Source organism: Musca autumnalis, unplaced genomic scaffold, assembly GCF_047663935.1.
Source record: "Musca autumnalis isolate F117 unplaced genomic scaffold, ASM4766393v1 scaffold_2, whole genome shotgun sequence".
Taxonomy (NCBI): domain Eukaryota; kingdom Metazoa; phylum Arthropoda; class Insecta; order Diptera; family Muscidae; genus Musca; species Musca autumnalis.
The window spans coordinates 105,891,004-105,911,864 of record NW_027411755.1 but is presented as its reverse complement, the minus strand read 5'-3'; the positions used below and the strand labels follow the sequence as shown (position 1 = coordinate 105,911,864).

Genomic DNA, 20,861 nt, shown 5'->3' with positions numbered 1-20,861 from the left:
TCATAGACCACATTGTTTGGTCTCCTTTTTCTGTTTTTTGTTTGTGTGTAGCGATAGTTTTATAAGGTTTGTGCGCTAAAGAGACACCATGTTCATTTATAATTTGTTTCATTTGTTTTGATTCGGTCAATCGTGGTATGTATTGGATGCTATAGAATTTAGTGTTTGCTAGATGTGTTGCTTTTTGCTCTATTTTGGGATTGTGATTTTTTTTATTAGGTTATTTATTAATGTGATCGGATAACTATTATCTTTGTGCATTTTTCTTAGTTTCTCGATGTTTTTATTCCTAAAGCGTTCTTGGCTGAGAGTTACCACGTTTTAATCAGGTTTGTGCGGGATTTATCTTTTGTTGTAGAGGTTGGGTGGAGTGAAATATTATTCTGCCAGATGACGTTGGTTTCATATACCAATCTGTGTATAATCTATTACCAAATTTGTGAATTTTTATGTCTAGAAATGGTATGCAGCCATTTGATATTTGGTAAATGATATGATATTTGGTAAATGTTTCAAATATTTTTGTTTTTTGTTTCTTGATATTTGATATTTGGTAAATGTTTCAAATATTTTTGTTTTTTGTTTCTTCTCTCTTCTTAATTATTGCAAACATGTCGTCCACATATTTCGTCAAGAATTTGAATCGAATATTTTCTTTGTCAAGATCATCTATAATTTGCGTCAAGAGTGTGTCCAGAACGCTATTGTTGGTGATAGGGGGTTCACCATAGACATTCCATATATTTGGCTAAAAAGTTTCCGTCGCGCATAAAGTAATTATTATCGTTGAGGCAAAATTGCAGTATTTTTAAAAATTGCAACTTGGCTATCTTTTTGTGGTTTCTTAATGTTTCCCACTGTGCCATTATGTTTTTGATACCCAGATGTATCGGTATGTTGGTGAAAAACGATAACACCCCGAAAGATACTAGAATGTCATTATCATCCATAATTATGTCGTTTAACTTCATATTTAGTTCGATTGAATTTTTTACGTTGTAATTGTCCACTATTATGTTTTTACTGGGCGTTTACACCAGACAATTTGTCTTCAAATACAACTCTGATTTACTAACACATACATATATTTGTCGGCTGTCTCCCAGCTGTCCATCAGTTTTCCATAGACAGTATGGTTAACAATTTTTTGAAATTTGTTGTTAAAATGTGTGAGATAATAATTGAAATGTATTGAAAACAAGTCCCGGTCCAGACTAGCGAGAATTTCATTAAAAAATTTCATGAAATTAGGTGTTCTTAAATCGAATTCCCCACTACAGAAATTTTATGATTTTACTCTACTATGGACGTCGATCTAGAGACGCATAATTTCATATCAAAATTTCAATGAAATTACTGTAGTGTGCTCCGGGACCAAAAGACAATGAACAAAAAGAAAAACTGTGAACGGAAAACAAAAACAAATATATGATTTTCATTCATAATTTTACAACTGTTTTTGCAGTTGTCGGGACGCCTACGTCATACAGGGAAGTTTTTGGATTTTGACAATCAATACATGAATTCAACTGTCCTGTCATTTGTAAACGCAGGGTTAATGTATATCCAATATATTTTATTTGTGTTCGTTTACTAAACAATTTGAACAAATTTGTACAAGTCCAGTAACTTCTTGCAATCTAAGGTCTTTTGCATTGTACTGTATAGTAAACGAACAACTTCCAGTAACAATTTGTACAAATTTTGAGTAAACACACATTTTGACAGTTTGTAGCATTGTACTTCAACGGATGTAAGCCAACGTGCATTCATTTCCTTAAGCGGAAAACAGCTCTTGACCAAATTTGTAATCGAACCAAGGAGGAGGTTCATCATTTTTCTGGAGTTTGGTGAAACTCCGCGGCAATAATTCGGTACTCCTAAATAAAACCAAGTGTCTTCGTAAGGGACTCCGTTAGGGATCCCGGGTTTTTCTTTTTGGCACGTAGTAACATTCTTACTATTGCGAGTGAGAAGGCAAGAGACGCCAAACACATCATCAAAATGGAAGGGGAAGTTCATCTTCCCCCTCCACCGTCGAGGCAGCCGCCCGATAGGCAGGAATTAGAGAAAGCCAACAATGGTACCAAATTGATGGAGAGAAGAGAAGCAGAAGCAATTCGAGAAAAGCAGATAACAACAAAAAACTAAAACGGGATGACGGAAATAGAAATAATTCTATGGTGATCGATCAGGGCGACCGTCAAACAAGCTCTTTGAAGAAACAAATCTTAAACAAGGTAGATGAGGTTTCTTCTAGAACCAACAACCAAGGTAATTTAAATTTAAGTCTTACGTATGATAGTGACCATAAAGGTCCATTTGTTGTACATGTCGATAAGAAGGTGTCTGAGGGTGATAAATCGGGTATTAATGGTATCCACATTACTAGATTGCAAAAAACACTTAAGGTAGAGGGCGTTCTCGAAGTCTTCAAAATTGGCTTTGGCCGTGCCAAAGTCGTCTTTAAGAGAGGCCAATAAGCCAATATTATATTAGAAAATGAGGAGCTAAATAATCAGGGGTATATAGCTAAAATATTACCACATTTTGATTCAAAAATAGGCATTATTTTCGGCGTACCCACGGAAATTTTCGATGATGAACTTCTCCAAGCCATAGATTCTGATGTACCAATCCTTAACATCGTACGTATGGCCAGGATGTGTCAAAATGAACGTGTACCAACAACTAGAGTAAAAATCTTCTTAAGGATGTCAATCTGCCGCAATCTGTAAAGCTGTATGAATTCATGAAAACGGATGTTATGCATTATATATCGTTTATCCATTGCTATAATTGCTACAGATACAACGATTTCTCGCAATACTGCAAACAAAAAGTTGCTGCTTGCAAAACTTGCTATGCGCCCCATAAAGAAAATGAAGTCTGTGATCCAGATCCCAGATGCACAAACTGCCAGGAGATAACGAACCCAGATATAAGAAATGCCCAGTAAGGGTTAAGGCATATCAAGTAAAGAAGATTATGACGATAGAGAACCTGGCATTCAGAGAAGCTAAGGCCAAACACTCAGCTGTATTTACTAACCGATTTGAAATTTTCAATGAAAGCGATGAGGAAATCTTCCCAGCACTCAAAAATAATAAAAAGCACAGCCAAACAAATATCATTAACAACACAACAGAGGCCGCAAACACTCTGCACTCAACTAACTCTTTTGCCAAAATAGCAAAAATCAATCACAATAGATTAAGGGAGGAAGCCAACGCAAGGAGAAACATGGAGGCTTTAAAACAGGATGAGGTTTACAAAGCACCAAATGGCATTGCATTACAGGCAAACTCCCAATATAGTTATCAACAACAACCAATTTCTCATACTCTCTCCAAATCAGAACAAAAATCGCAATTCGATAAACTTTCTCAAAGGGAACAAATCCTTGGATCCTTGGTCCAAAAAATAGATGATTTAAAAGAAAAATGTTATAGCAAACTGGAAAAAGATGAACTGGACTAATTAGTTAATATTAAACAAAAAATGCTAACAGAAATATTAAACCTTGATGTACACATGATCAATTCGTGTACCTTTCAATCAAACCTCGATGCAAGTGCCCCCTTCGGTTCAGAAGAGGGACTTTAAGATCTAATTTTTTATATATACTTTAATCTCAATATCATATATAAACTAAATTAATTTTTAATATGTTAAACTCCATTAATCTTTAATATGTTAAAAATACTCCCATACATTATTCAAAGCCTGAACAAAAAAGGTAGGTTAACTGCACCTACAAAATGTAAATTGACTTGCAGGAAGAGAGTGTTACAACTACTGGCCAACACACAAATCGGTAACAACCTTGATGAGACTATAAAGTCGTTCCAAAATGTCATGGACAACAACACCATTAGAGTGGATCACCGCAATAAATATATACCTAAGGATTGGTGGAGCGATAGAATCCAAGACCTCTACAATCAAAGGAATGCACTGAGGACGGAATTCAACAGGACTGGCGATTGGGAAACTGGACTCAAGGCAGGAGCCATGGAGAGGAAGCTGTACAAAGAAATTAAAAGATTAAAAAGGAAGAATTTCAACAGCCACCTTCACGAGTTGTCAGAAATACAAGCAAGATAAATCACCCTACAATTCTTGGGACGAGGATCAAAAAAAAATGAGTTCCTATGCCACATGACTCGATCGTCTTTGGTGGGTGAAGATCACAAACCTGTCTCCTTTGGTAACATTTTACAAGACAAACCACAATTGGACCAAACAGAAATGATTAATTTCATAAAAAGTAGAAACCCCGAATCGGCGGCAGGTTTGGATAAAATTTCTTACTATATGATAGCGAGTCTGAACACAGCATCAAAATGTAAGGGGAAGTTCATCTTCCCCCTCCACCTGCGAGGCAGCCGCCCGATAGGCAGGCAAACAAATTAGAGAAAGCCAACAATGATACCAAATTGATGGAGAGAAGGGACCGTAGCAGAAGCAGAAGCAATTCGAGAAAAGCAGACAACAACAAAAAACTAAAACGGGATGACGGAAATAGAAATAATTCTATGGTGATCGATCATGACGACCGTCAAACAAGCTCTTTGAACAATCAAATCTTAAACAAGGTAGATGAGGTTTCTTCTAAAACCAACAACCAAGGTAATTTAAATTTAAATCTTACGTGTGATAGTGACCATAAAGGTCCATTTGTTGTACATGTCGATAAGAAGGTGTCTGAGGGTGATAAATCCGGTATTAATAGTATCCACATTACTAGATTGCAAAAAACACTTAAGGTGGAGGGCGTTCTCGAAGTCTTCAAAATTGGCTTTGGCCGTACCAAAGTCGTCTTTAAGAGCGGTCAATAAGCCAATCTTATATTAGAAAATGAGGAGCTAAAAAATCAGGGGTATATAGCTAAAATATTAGCACATTTTGTTTCAAAAATAGGCATTATTTTCGGCGTACCCACGGAAATTTCCGATGATGAACTTCTCCAAGCCATAGATTCTGATGTACCAATCCTTAACATCGTACGTATGGCTAGGATGTGTCAAAATGAACGTGTACCAACAACTAGAGTAAAAACCATTTCTCGCAATACTGCAAACAAAAAGTTGCTGCTTGCAAAACTTGCTATGTGCCCCATAAAGAAAATGAAGTCTGTGATCCAGATCCCAGATGCACAAACAGAAAGGGTTAAGGCATATCAAGTAAAGAAGATCATGACGATAGAGAACCTGGCATTCAGAGAAGCTATGGCCAAACACTCAGCTGCATTTACTAACCGATTTGAAATTTTCAATGAAACCGATGGGGAAATCTTCCCAGCACCCAAAAATAATAAAAAGCACAGCCAAACAAATATCATTAACAACACAACAGAGGCCGCAAACACTCTGCACTCAACTAACTCTTTTGTCAAAATAGCAAAAATCAATCACAATAGATTAAGGGAGGAAGCCAACGCATGAAGAAACATGGAGGAATACAGAAAGGCTTTAAAACAGGATGAGGTTTACAAAGCACCAAACGGCATTGCATTACAGGCAAACTCCCAATGTAGTTATCAACAACAACCAATTTCTCATACTCTCTCCAAATCAGAACAAAAATCGCAATTCGATAAACTTTCTCAAATGGAACAATTCCTTGGATCCTTGGTCCAAAAAATAGATGATTTAAAAGAAAAATGTTATAGCAAACTGGAAAAAGATGAACTGGACTAATTAGTTAATATTAAACAAAAAATGCTAACAGAAATATTAAACCTTGATGTACACATGATCAATTCGTGTACCTTTCAATCAAACCTCGATGCAAGAGCCCCCTTGGGTTCAGAAGAGGGACTTTAAGATCTAATTTTTTATATATACTTTAATCTCAATATCATATATAAACTAAATTAATTTTTAATATGTTAAACTGCATTAATCTTTAATATGTTAAAAATACTCCAATACATTATTCAAAGCCTGAACAAAAAAGGCAACAAAGACTTAATTGATCTCTTCATGGAGAAGAAAATATTGATATAGCCCTCTTCTCCGAAACTTGGATTCGTGACACCTCTTCAATTAACATTTGCAATTATAATTTCGTTTTTAAGAACAGAGATGACGGTTACGGTGGCGTTGGTATTTATATCAAACGCAACATTAAATATCGGATTATCAATTTTAACACCAGTGCTGAAATCACTTAAACTTGAAAAGAAACATTAATATAATCGTAGTATACATACCTCCGAACACTAATCGCAACCCCTACAAGGAAATTATCCAGAACCGTTTCAAAGCTGCTTCTGAACTCAAAAGCTCAACGTACATAGCGGGTGATTTTAATGCAAAATCGACTTCTTGGGGAAATCTTCAAACGGATTTCCAGGATGTCTTCCAGCAATTCTAACTCTGCCATTGACTTATCCTTTTTGAATAGTGATTCTTTTCCCTCTAAATGGTCTGTTACAAATCTCAAAATAACCAACAGCAACCATCTCCCCATTATCGTTGAACTGCACCTACAAAATGTAAATTGACTTTCAGGAAGAGAGTGTTACAACAACTGGCCAACACACAAATCGGTAACAACCTTGATGAGACTATAAAGTCGTTCCAAAATGTCATGGAGAACAACACCATTAGAGTGGATCTACGCAATAAATATATTCTTAAGGATTGGTGGAGCGATAGAATCCAAGACCTCTACAATCAAAGGAATGCACTAAGGACGGAATTCAACAGGACTGGCGATTGGGAAACTGACAAGGCAGGAGCCATGGAGAGGAAGCTGTACAAACAAATTGAAAGATTAAAAAGGAAGAATTTCAACAGCCACCTTCACGAGTTGTCAGAATCCAAGGACCCCAAGGCTATTTGGCATATCGGCCTTTTTGTAGAAAATTTACTTCTGTTGAAACTGAGGTATGGGGTATTGTATCTCGCGAATTGTTGTAATATACCATAACTTTTGAACGCATTTAGGTAAAATAAACTGTTTTAGCACGATTCACCGATGGATTTCTTAAAATTATAATTTGAGCGGAAGCTGTGGTCATATTAATGTAAAAAAATAGAAAAAAATCGTTGAAGGAAACGAGTTTTTTTAAGTCAATTTTCAATTAGTGGCTTTACAATACAATGTAGAGTATAAAGTTCAAAGAAGAAGTTAAAGAATACACTTCAGAGATGAAGTTTCTAATGTATGATTTTTTAATATAACCACCGCATCAATCTCAAACGGATGCTGACATTTTGAAGACTGAACAATTGGGTTTTTTGAATTTTTGCTCTAATCGGAACGCGCAACTGTACTCGTTTAAAAACTGATTATGAGATTGTAGTACTCGTGATTACGCATTTTTTGATGTATAACTCGGGCGTGTAGCCTTCAAAGGTTCACAACAATCTCAGTTTAAAGTCGAAATTTTTGTGCGTATTTTTTTTTTAAACCAGTTTTTTGGATTCAAAACTTACAAATGCCTTTCGATTTCAGTGGAAACCCGCGTGAATTTAGTTTTTTTACGTTCTGAATCTAACAAGCCTTTGCGCGTCTAAATCCATCCACTAGATCGGCGGATATGATACCCCTCAAATTTCGAAAATATGCAAAAAATATTTTTGAAAATACCGCGTATTTAGACGCGTTTTAGATGTGTTATTCCTACTTAGATAAAAAGAGCGAAACGCATATTTAAAATGTGCGAAAACAGATATTGAAAAACGTTCGCGAATCCGGAGATATAATAGATTTTTTCTAAAAACTGAGTGCGATGCTACATCCACGGTTCTTGATGGATTGCATTGAAATGACATAGGATGATGTATTTTTAATGGTGATCATTGAAATCGGATGCGCATAAAATATCAATGTACTTCGTGGAAATTATGGGCATTTTACTGTTTTTTGCACCCTAACATGCAACTGATGCTACATCGTGGTCGCCAAATGGAATTTCACAAAGTGTATATCAAATAAGAGGGATTGATTCGCTGTTTTGGAAAATCGGATGCGCATCTTGTGATTTCCACTATTATGCGGTTTATATGCGTTTCAAATGTTATAATATTCAATATAACATTATTTTAATGTTATGCCACAATTGGAGTTCCTTGTGATTAATTATAATGTTCTAAAAATATTCGCCAATAGGAAAACTATAAGTGAAAAAGTTGTTGCAACGGAATATCTTCATTATTGCGTGAAATTTGGACGAAAATGACGAAGAACTCAATCATTTTTTCTTCAACATTTCCTATAAAACCATAAAAAAATAAAATTAGAATAACATAATTTTTATTTTTTTCGTCACATTTTCATTGTATTTTTGCAAATAACACGAATACTATAGCTCCAAACTTCACGACTTAGGTTTCATTTTATTCCTCACAATGTCTGGATGCTGCTATAATTTTTTTATATATTATTTTGTAAGTATAAGCGCTATTGTTTCAAAAATATGTTTGTAAATACGTGAAATTATTTAACAAATTTAATTTTTCGCGAATCCATTGAAACTTTTTGAATTTTTTTGCATATTCTCAAAGGGTGCGAATTCAGTTAACGACAATTGGATATAACAGCTTACTATATTAAGCCGCGATTTTTTTAGAATTTTTTCTAATTAGCATAATTAAAACGGTCATATCTTTTGCGCGCAACGATCAAAGTTGGTAACGAAAACAGATTTGGAATGACGATTTTTTTCTTAATCTATGTACCAAAAATCATAGATGTAGTTCAAAAAACTTTTTTGATTTTTTTTAAATGGAAAAGACGATTTTAGACATTTTTGCTGATATGCTTAAACACACGAACAAATACAAGCAAGATAAATCACCCTACAATTCTTGGGACGAGGATCAAAAAAATTAGTTTCTATGCCAAATGACTCGATCGCCTTTGGTGGGTGAAGATCCCACACCTGTCTCCTTTGGTAACATTTTACAAAACAAACCACAATTGGACCAAACAGAAATGATTAATTTCATAAAAAGTAGAAACCCCGAATCGGCTGCAGGTTTGGATAAAATCTCTTACAATATGATAGCGAGTCTGAACGAAGCAGATAAACTTAAATACGTGGACATTCTCAACACAACCTGGATGCAAGGCAAATTCCCTGAACAGTGGAGACACCTTAGAATTACTCCTGTTCCCAAAAAAGTTAAAGATCCCTCAAACATCAAAAGCCCTAGCCCAATTGCTTTACTCAACACATCCCAAAAAATTTTAGAAGGCGCTCTTAAGAAGTTGATTTGTTATACAATTATGGAAAACAAAACTATTCCCAGAAGATCTTATGCTTTCTGTAAGGGGAAATCCACAACTGTGTGCATTAATGATGTGATTAATTCAGTAGAGGTGCAAAAGAAAAAATGTTTCAAGGTAGTCGGTGTGGTAATCGATATCGAGAAAGCCTTCGATAATACCGACGTTGGGCTGCTGGCTCTAACTCTTTTCGAAAATGGCATTAACGCCCACATTAAAAAATGGATATATGATGGCATGAGCAACAGGACCCTTTTCTTGGGAAGCAAAAGTATTCAAATCAAAAATGGTCTACCCCAGGGTAGCGGGCTGAGCCCCTTACAATTTAATGTATACACCAACAGCTTACATTCAATTTCATCAGAAAATGCTCATTGTTTCAATTCGCTGATGATTTTTTAATCCTTTACTATGACAAAGATTTCGAGGCAGCAAGGAGTGGGTTGCGACATAAAATCTTGAAATTCAGAGACAAATGCAAAAAGATCAAGCTCAGCTTCAACATAGACAAAGGGAACATCATGTACTTTAGCCAACACAACAAAGATTTAAATATTTCATTGGACGGCAAGGAACAAGTTTAAGCCAACACTGTCAAATATCTTGGTATCAAGATCACAGGCAGTAGCTCGGCGAAGGTTCACATAGATGGAGTCACAACTGCGGTTGATAAAAATTTTTCATTTCTAAGAATCCTGAGCGGATGCAGGTACGGAGTCAAATCTTCTCCACTTTTATGAAGCTTTTGCGAGGGCAAAAATTGAATATGGGCGGCCTCAATCTCCAACTTAACTAAAGGTTCGGAACAAAAACTGAAAGTCTGTATTCAAAACAGTCTAAGAAAGTGTAATGTACACAACATTAAAATGTTGCGGATGCAATTGGTTATCAAAAAAATTCAAGGCATCATGGAACCTAAGTCGGGTTAGGACTACGGGAGCCATTAAATCGCTAACTGCAGTCGGATTGGGGGGGTTCGGTCCTTCCCTTCTTAGGCCTTTGCCTTGCATTACATCAATATTATTGTAGACTCCCTATTTATTGAAACTACATGACAAAATCTATATATATAAATGAGCTTGGTGATAAGTGATTGACTGACTGACTGACTGACTGACTCATCATCAACGCCCAGCCAAAACGGCTAAAGCTAGGAGCTTGAAATTTTACCAGTGGGTCACTGTTGATGCAAATGTGCGAGATAAGGCCGGGTTTTAGAAAATTCGTCCTGGAACCACAAAAAATAACAACAACAAAAATCCTTATTTTTCATTACTATTACGTACTTATTCACTTAGTTGGCCCTCTGCAAGACATGTGTAAAATTAACAATGCCATAACTTCTTGATATCGTACTTCTAGGCGCACTTATTTTATCGTAAACCACTAAATAATAGAAAGACAAGACATTTGTTATCTTCCATTGCAACAGATGTCGCAGTTGGTGCTAATGGTGTATAAACATCAATTACGCAAATGAACAAATGAGTTGCTGTTGAAGACAACATTAGGGGAATAAATTCAGAAATCGGCCAGAAATAACAACAACTAAAAACTGTATGGACCTGACTTTTTGGTAATAACTAAATGTTTGCAAATCAATGAAAGTGCAATAGAATTGTGCATATTACCACGATTTATTTGCAATTAAGAATTTTATCGTATATGGAGATGTACAGTCATAACTATTCAATTTTCAATTTCAAAATCTGTAATTTGAATGAAATCAATAATAGGCCCCAGGAATATAGGAATTTGGTATGGAAATCAAGGTTGGGAAGTGGTGCTTCTAAAAGGAAATGGTTTGGAAAATTACCAATCATGTGTACGAAAAGTACTAAATTTAGAACAATTTAGATTTGGGTGAACGTAAAGAGCTGGAAACCTGAAATTTGGAATTAAGGTTACTGTTGTAGTGTAGGATTGAGATATGAGGGTAGTTTTGGAAATTCGTGCTTATGTGTACGAAAAGTACTAAATAGTACTAAATTTGGTACAATAGGGATTTGGGTGAACGGATAGAGCTGGAATCCTGATATTTGGAATTGAGATTACTGTTGGAGTGTAGGATTGAAGAACTTTTGGAAATTCGTACTTATGTGTATGAAAAGTACTAAATGGTACTAAATTTGATACAATGGGGATTTGGGTGAACGGATAATAGCTGGAATCTCGAAATTTGGAATTGAGATTACTGGTGGGGTGTAGGATTGAGGTAGTTTTGAAAATTCGTACTTATGGGTACGAAAAGTACTAAATGGTGCTAAATTTAGTACAATTTGGATTTGAATGAACGGATAGAGCTGGAAACCTGAAATTTGGAATTAATATTACTGTTGAAGTGTAGGATTGAGATATGAAGGTGGTTTTGGAAATTAGTACTTATGTGTACGGAAAGTACTAAATGGAACTAAATTTTGTATAATGGGGATTTGGGTGAACGGATAGCGCTGGAATCTCTAAATTTGGAACTGAGATTACTGGTGGAGTTTAACATTGTGGATGTTTTGGAAATTCGTACATAGGGTACGAAAAATACTAAATAGCACTAAATTTGGTACAGTTTCGATTTGGGTGAACGGATAGGGCTTGATTCCTCAAATTTGGACTGAGGATCACTGATGAAGAGTAAGAAAGATGCACCAAAGGGTTTTTGGAAACTTGAGTGTACGAAAAGTAATAATTGGTACTAAATTTAGCACAATTTGGATTTGAGTGAACGGATAGAGCTGGATTCCTGAAATTTGGAATTGATATTACTGTTGGAGTGTAGGACTGGGGAAGTTTTGGAAATTCTTACTTATGTGAATGAAAAGTACTAAATGGTACTAAATTTGGGACAATGGGGATTTGGGTGAACGGATATAGTTGGAATCTCGAAATTTGGAATTGAGATTACTGGTGGGGTGTAGAATTGAGGTAGTTTTGAAAATTCGTACTTATGGGTACGAAAAGTACTAAATGGTACTAAATTTAGTACAATTTGGATTTGGGTGAACGTATGTATGTAGCTGGAAACCTGAAATTTGGAATTAAGATTACTGTGAAGTGTAGGACTGAGATATGAGGGTGGTTTTGGAAATTCGTACTTATGTGTTCGAAAAGTACTAAATTTGGTACAATAGGGATTCGAGTGAACGGACAGAGCTGGAATCCTGAAATTTGAAATTGAGATTACTGTTGGATCATAGGATTGGGGAAATTTTGGAAATTCGTATTTATGTGTACGAAAAGTACTAAATGGTACTAAATTTATTACAATTTGGATTTGGGTGAACGGATAGAACTGGAATCCTGAATTTTAAGTATCACGGTTGGGAAATGGCGTTGAAATAAGGAAATGGTTTTGGAAGTTCGTATTTATGATTACGAGCAGTACTAAATTTGGATTTGGGTGAACGGATAGAGCTGGAATCCTAAAGTTTTGAATTAAGATTACTGTAGGGGTGTAGGATTGAGATAGTTTTAGAAATTCGTACCTTTGAGTACGAAAAGTACTAAATGGTACTAAATTTGGTACAATTTGGATTTGGATGAACGTATAAAGCTGGAATTCTGAAATTTGGAACTAAGATTACTGTCGGACAGTAGAATTGAGGTAGTTTTGGAAATTCGTACTTATGGGTACAGAAAGCACTAAATTCGGTACAATTTGAATTTTAGTAAACGGATAGTGTTGGAATTAGGAATTAAGATTACTGTAGGAGTGTAGTATTGAGGAAATTTTTAAAAGTCGTACGTGTGCGTACGAGAAGTACTAAATGGTACTAAATATGGTACAATGTGGATTTGGGTGAACGGGTAGAGCTGGAATCCTGAAATTTTTGTTTGGGAAAGAAATGGTACTAAATTTGATACAATTTGCATTCGGGTGAATTAATAGAGCTGGAATCCTGAAATTTGGAATTACGATTACAGTCGAAGAGTAGGATTCAGGTTGTTTTGAAAAAGCAAACTTATGGTTACGAAAAGCACTAAATGGTACTAAATTTAGTACAATTTGTATGTAGGTGAACAGATAGCGGTGGAATCCTGCAATTTGAAAGTATGATTATTGTAGCCCTGTTGCGTTGAGGAAGTTTTGAAAATTGGTACGAAAATTCTAAATTGTTCTAAATTGAGTACAATTTTAATTTGGTTTAACGGATAGAGTTTGAATCCTGAAATTTGGAAGTAAGATTACTACTAAAGTGAAGGATTGAGGTAGTTTTGGAAAATCTTTCTTATGGGTACGAAGAGTTTGACTTGATACTAAGTTTGGTACAATTTGGAATTGGACGAACGGATACAGCTGGAATCTTGAGATTTGGAATTACTGTAATTATTATGGAATTTACTGTAATTATTTTGTATTAATGTCCGTGTATGGCTGAGATATGTCGTCGAAATACGTACCATAAGTATACGAAAATTACTTAATGGTACTCAATTTGTTTTTGGGTGTAGGGACAGTGCTGGAATTTTTATTTTTTGGAGTTAGGGTGTGTATTGGTGTGCAACGTTGATCTCGCTGTTAATGTGTAAGGGTGAGATACGGCTGATCTTTTTTAAAAACGAACTTAAGGGGTACGTACAGTACTAAGATAAAAATAAATATTGATTAAAATTGGTATTAGTGCGACCAAATTTTCAGTGTTTGTCATTTCCATATTATATATTGTTTATTTGTTTTTTTATATCCTTTCCGCATACGAAGTAGCGGGCATTTTGCTAGTAAATTGATAAAAGAATAAAAAAAAATTACGAAGAACATGGTACCCCTCTAAGCCGGTATTGAAATTTAAATGTTGTTACTCGATATTGTTTGTTTTTTTATTTTTTTTATTGTATATTTGGGTATCCAAGTTGTTATTAGGATACCTGGCCTCAAGACTCTCACCATCCTATTGTTCTTTTGGCCGTTTCGATTTATACGAACCCCTGATTTCCATCACAACCACATTAAGACCTTATGCCTTTATAAGAAACGTCATAAAATTTAATTAGAAACTCATCTTGAGCTCAGTTCAACAAATTTATTTAATTCATAAGTGGGATGATAAGTTATGATAATGATACTATATATTGCTCTTATTTGGTAATAATTCATAGATACAGTGACAATTTTATAAATGTGGCATTATAGAACTTGAATAAGATTAAGCAGGGCTTCATTTGAAGCGAAAAAAAATATAAACAAAATTATTTAAAATAACCCTTAATATCCATCGAATATTTGGAAAGATCATTCAATTCATTTTTTTATTTTGATTTATATTATATAAAATACAACTATTGGATTTCAGAAAGACGATTTTATGTAGAGACTTTACTCTTATTCAAATTCGTTATTGAGAGTATGCCTATGTTGTAAAGATAACATCCCCTAATGGGTTAATGTTTTACTTTCTTATAATGAAAAATTTCTCTAAATGAAGATACATTTTTTTGTCTTTGTTTTGTGAATCCAAGAAATATCTATGATGCGTAAAGTATTATTATTTTCTTACGAGCGTGAGATCATATGAAACGGTAAAAAATGAGAGTTACTCCAATACAGGGAGAACAATGATTTAGGACACTTTTTGTTTTATTGTTTATCAATGGGTATAACAGTTTGATATGATCTTACTCTCTGATTGCAAATTCTGAGTCCAACGTAAGAAATTTGTGAATGAATGTAACAATCAAAACAGAAAAAAAACCACTTACCCCCAATACTCCACAGTCGATGAAGGCCTCCGCTCGAACTTTTGGTGATGATTGGGTGTTTGTTATGGTATGCACTTGATGAAAGGTTGGATGATGTAATCTTACGTTGGTCGTAAATTGTTGGTATACGTTGATATTATTTTAAGTTCAATTTCTATGCGTTAAATATACATTTCAGAGTAGTGAAAGATTTTTACTCAAATAATTCTATAATTGAGTGTAATTATTTTTTTTATTTCAGTTGATAATTCTAAGAAAGAAGATATTGGTGGAGATGTATATGTAATGCACTTAAATTGACTGATATGGAATCTTTAGAGTTTCCTACATGTACATGTGATTACAATGTCGATTCTGGTAAATCTTGTTTTTGCAGAAATATTGACGAAGGTGGGAGTAGGTGTCGTATCGGATGCTGTACTCTAGATTTCTTTTCTAGTGGGCGGCGATTTCAAAGGTTACCTCGGGTTTAGTGTCATATTTGTTAAAAACTGTACTGTGACACAATTTAATAGTGATGTAGCAATTTCGTGTGTTCCAAATTGAAATTGCGTACTCTGGGCAAACGTATATATGTGCTGGGGAACCGTAGCGGTTCAGGTTATGGTACATACATAAGTTCAATTCAATTTGTTCTTTATTTTCATATAACGTTATAAAAATTATAAATTGGTAATACATAATATTAAGTTTGACTTATAAAGAATATTCCAGCATGGTTATGTAGAGAACCGTCCGCTGGGATGTTGAGTTGTTATTTATTTTTAGTATTTTGCTGTTTAGTAATTAAATTCTTCTATTAACATTTTTCTATATTTTAGTGACTCTTTCAAAAATTGGTATAAATTGAGCCAACAAAAGTCTTCACCACCATTTAGTATGCTAATAACTTCAAGAGCATCCAAGAAGGTTTTGTTAAAAAATTTGAGTCTTGAGTATCTCAAAATTGGGCTCTGACCAATAAAATGGATTATTGTTTCTGCTTCTCCGGTATTACATAGAGAGCATGTTTGATTTTCAGCATTTGCGTATCTGTTACAGTTTAATCGAAACAGATCTCCTCTAGCTTTCATTATTAACGTAATTTGTTCCTGCGTTACAGCTTCATTGCAGTACAATGGACCAATGCCGTGCTCAAGGTATTTGTATATTCGATGCTCGCTTTGTTGTGCCTTTTGTATATACGAAGCAAACTCTCTCTCTGTTAATGCCATTAACAGTTTATGACCAGCGTCCAACCAACATTTCTTGTTTGTTAATATATTCACATTGTCTATATTGTTTTCTGCAAGTTTTGACATATAATCTTTGAACCAAAATAAATTTCTGTTTGCTAGTTTCAGGGCGAGTATTTTTGGCAGCCTATGATTGCCTAGGTCAAATAAAACTTTTGCCAGATAGTTTAAATGGAGAGAATATGTGTATATGTAACCCGGTTCATAACCGGTTTCCAAAGATATTATGTAATTTGGCGTTGATTCTGGTAGCTTCAATATTCTTTTAATGAAATACCGATATAGTTTTTCCACCTCATTAAAATATGAGTTTCCCCATATTTGCGCACCGTAGCTGTGTATGGAACGACAAACAGCTAAAAACGTTTTCCATTTTGCAGTTAGATTTACTGATGGTCTACATATAAAATTTTTCCATGTTGAGTTTATTGACATTTTGGTAGCTTCTTCCTTTTTGATCATATGTTTCGTGAACGAAAATTTGGGCGTTAAAATCATGCCAAGATATTTGTATTCCTTTACAATCCTTATTGTTTCACCTTTGTATGTCCACTTTTCATTTCTTGCAAGTATGCCTCCTTTCCGAAAAACCATTATCTCCGATTTCATCTGGTTTACTTCCATTCCCCATTTTTTACAGTAATCTTCAAGTTTATCAATCATTCTCTGCAAGATTAAAGGATTGTCCGCCAATAGCACAATATCATCCGCGTACATTAAAAGTCGGATATTTGTTTCTTCTACATATAGTCCCCCATCAAGTTGATCATGCAAATCATTTAAGTAGATCGCGAACAGAATAGGAGACAAAAGGCAACCTTGCTTTACTCCAGTAAAAGTACTAAAATATTGTGACAACTGGGTACCAGACCAAACAGCAGCTTTTGTGTGTTGATATATATTCTCAATAAAACGAACTAGTTTCGCCGACAACCCAATTTCGTATAGTTTATAGATTAACAAATCCCTTGGCACTCTATCAAAGGCCGCCTTAAAATCAACGAAGAATGCATAAACTTTTTTGTTTTCGCTCAATTTAACATTGACTATTGCAGCTAGATTAAATATATTGTCTATAGTAGAGTAACCTTTTCGAAAACCCGCTTGATATTCATTGAGAATTTTGTGCCGGTTTAACCAATCCTCTATTCTAGTATTCAGCATTCCAATCATCAGCTTAGCAATGCAGTTCAAAAAAGATATTCCTCTAAAGTTGGATACATCTGTTACGTCGCCCTTTTTGTGAATTGGGAAAATGATAGCGGTGCGAAATAATTCAAGATCGTCGTTTCCATTTAATATGCCAGTGTACATATTGCAAAGTGTTCTTAAGAATTCCTCAGTAGCGTTAAGAAAGAACTCATATGGTATTCGATCTTCCCCTGGAGCTTTGTTTGTCTTAACAGTTTTTAATTGATTCTTGAGTTCTGCAAGTGTGAAATCTCTATCTAAAAGTTCATCTGCAGTATTAATAGGCGCGTAATAGATTATTTCCGTGTTGCTTTTGGGGTTTAGGAGACTTTCAAAATACGACTTCAACTCTTCTGCGGGAATGTTGCAACTCGATTCCATATTCTCCTGACGAATTTCCCTTGCCAGCCTCCACCAGGCCTTGCTGTCTGATACAGTGTCCAACTTTTGTTCTATTTTTTGATAATATTCCTGTTTTTTGGTTTTACATAAATAGGTATATTTCTTTTTTTCTTCTAGATATAAACGTCTGTCGTTTGCGTTGCCTGATCTGCGATATTTATTAAGCTTTCCCATCGTTTTCGTTCTGACCTTTAGGCAGTCCGTATCAAACCATTTATTTTTGAATCGTTTTCTTGCAATATTTTCAGCACTAGGGTATGACTCGTGTATTAATCTGGATAAATCGTTAAGCTTGGATCCATGTGTAATTTTATATAAGTTACTGTTTAATGTGGTTTGGTAGGTAAGTATATTCCTTTCTTTCCACATAAGTTTGGGCAAGAGGTTGGATTCATTGACAGTTTCCGTATGTCCACATGGTATAGATAAAGAAAGAATGAGAAGAAAATGATCGGACCAAATTTGATTATCTACTTGTAATGACTGAACATAATGTAACATTCCTATTGTAATTGCACATAGGTCAATCACTGAGCTTCCATTATTGTTTGAGAAAGTATAATTGCCTTCAGTATCCCCAATGCAGCGTCCATTTAAAACTACTAGACCATTATCATTACACATTTCAATATACTTATTCCCATTAGCGGTAATCGTTTTATCATTTGATTTTCTTGTACTAAGGCAGTTGTCAAGAATTTCTTCAGGTAACTCCTGTTCCTCTCCAATTCGAGCATTGTGATCTCCGATGACTATTTTGTTGCTCTCACAACTCTCTATATCACTCTTCAATTTTTCGAAGTCATCAATCCACTTTGCTCCTCGTAGATATACGGGAAGAATTTCGAATTTTGTTGACTCAAACTCACATATAAGCACATCTTGCCTATCTCTACGGGTGAATATATGCTTAAGGCCTTTATTTTCTAATTTTTTATTCACACCATATACTTGGCCCCCAATTCCTCTTCCTCTGGAACTAGATCTTGTAGCTGGTGTCCAATAGGTTTTAAAATTTGGGAATTTGTTTGCGTAATATTCCTGATTTTTTGACTCTAAATGAGTTTCAGTAAGAATAAATATATCAAATTCATCTAGATATTGAAAAAAACAGTGGTGAAGGATTTTGTTGCCCAAGCCATGGATGTTGTAAGCTATTATTTTTAGTATATAATTATTAGATTGTTTAATAGAATAGGAAGAGTTTTTATTTTTATAACAAACATTAGCAATAGCATTTTTAGATTTATTTAGTTTTTTGAGTGTAGTTTTTCAACTAAGTCTTTGTAATTTATAATTAAATTTTTAATATTACCACCAAATATATTAATCAGAACGTCTATGCCACAACTTTGTCCACACATCAGCTTATTTTCGTTATTCCAATGGAAAGACCTTCCCTCTGTTGCAAGCTGATCCCCACGTACACCTATCCTGATATCTTTGTTAATTTTCTGCAGTTCTTTTTTTAGCAGCAACATCACCCTTTTCCTCTGTAAACGTGGACCACTTAGGTCTCGTTCTATGAAGATAGAGGTTCCAGCTAGCATCTTGGTAGACTTAAAGACCTCCGACACTGTTCTCGCCGATTTAAGCTCCACGGCTACCGTCATTTTATCAGTTGTTTCCTGCAGCTTTTTAATATCTTCGATTTCTGAGTCAATTTCCATTTTTAAATTTGAACGGAAAAGCTGTTTTACAGATCCGTATAAAGATTTTTGTTTTGGTAGACCTCGTATAATGATCTTACATCGGTTCAACTGATCTTCCAACCGTTGTAGTCTCTTATTATTTTCTTCCTTTTCTTCTCTTAAAGTCCTCATCTCCATTCTAAGTTCCTCGTTTTCAGTCGTTAAACGTTTAATGTTTTCTTTAGCTACTTCAATATTGTTTTTGATGTCCAAAATATCATCCTTTGTTGGTAGATTCTGCAGTTTTTCATCCAACAGTTTCGACATTGACACCTGCATCATAGACATAAGTTCCATTGTAGACAAATTTCCTACCATAGCGGAGTTATCCGGTTATGGCTCACAGAGATTTTTACTATTATTATATTGCTTAGGTTATGCAATGTATTCAAATGTTATATGGCGTAGCTGTCACAGGGGAAGCACATGTATAAATTTGTTTTGCAGCCAGGGATAATTCTCGCTTTTGACGAAAATTGGCGCTTGAGACATTTAGACCTTGTACGGATGAACTGATTGTGGTTTTGCTGATCAATATGGTTTGTATGTATCAATTTGAAGGAAATTGCTGGCTTAATTGGGGATAACGGGATAACTGTTTACTTGTTTCGACTCTACCCTGTGGGTAGAATACGAAAGTCACTTCAGCCACTCTCTTGGGTTTTTGGCCTTGAAATTCAATTGCATTTATAATTACAGAAATAAACCACAACTGTCTAGCCTTTGAATATGAAATCACTCCAGTGTTTTTAGATGATTAACTATGGAAAATTTCTTTATTATTTTTGGCACTTTTTTATAGTTTTTCGGTAGCCTTACCTTCTTAATACAGAAGTAAATATTTATTAATCAATGTTAATAAATTGCAATTAAAGTTAAATTTTGTTTGAATCTTCTGATTATTTAGATTTTTCAAGATTTTACTTCGAAGTCAAAATTGATTTGATGTTCTCTTGTTAAAAGTTGGTGAGGAAAGAAAAAACGCTTGATGCTTCACTAAACTTCTGACCTTTATGATAAGCGGGACATAAAATGAAATGTCAAAACTTGGCCATTAGTGTGGGTGATTTTAAACCGATAAATATCGACAAAGTAATTGGAAACATTTGAAAAGATTGATACAAAGATGCAAAAATTTGTGATACAGAAGCTACCATAGAAAAGTATAAAAATTTTAATTTATAATACATGATAGAATAATTGTTTTTTTTTCTAGATGATATTGATTTCACAATTGCTTGTACATTTGCTCTGAACATTCGTGTACAGTACTTACTCTATCAAAGAGGGTTGCTTATAAGCGTATTTGATCGTCTAGTTGGGATCTCGAACTAACAAAACAACAACTTTGAGAAGAATGTTTAATCAAAACAAAGGCATATAAAAACTTGTTCTGCTAATGCCGTGA

General features: G+C 34.7%; 1 protein-coding gene and 1 long non-coding RNA gene across 2 annotated transcripts in view; both read right to left on the bottom strand.

Annotated features, from left to right (window-relative positions):
- LOC141394400 (CD2 antigen cytoplasmic tail-binding protein 2 homolog) overlaps nucleotides 1–20,861 on the bottom strand; it is a 323,405-nt gene that overhangs the window by 201,590 nt on the left and 100,954 nt on the right. The gene's annotated exons all lie outside the window — the stretch shown is intronic.
- LOC141394401 (uncharacterized) lies at nucleotides 15,692–20,750 on the bottom strand. Its single transcript, XR_012410401.1, has 2 exons — nucleotides 20,273–20,750; nucleotides 15,692–20,214 (listed from the first exon to the last, which is right to left on the bottom strand). It is a non-coding gene; the product is annotated as an uncharacterized lncRNA (long non-coding RNA).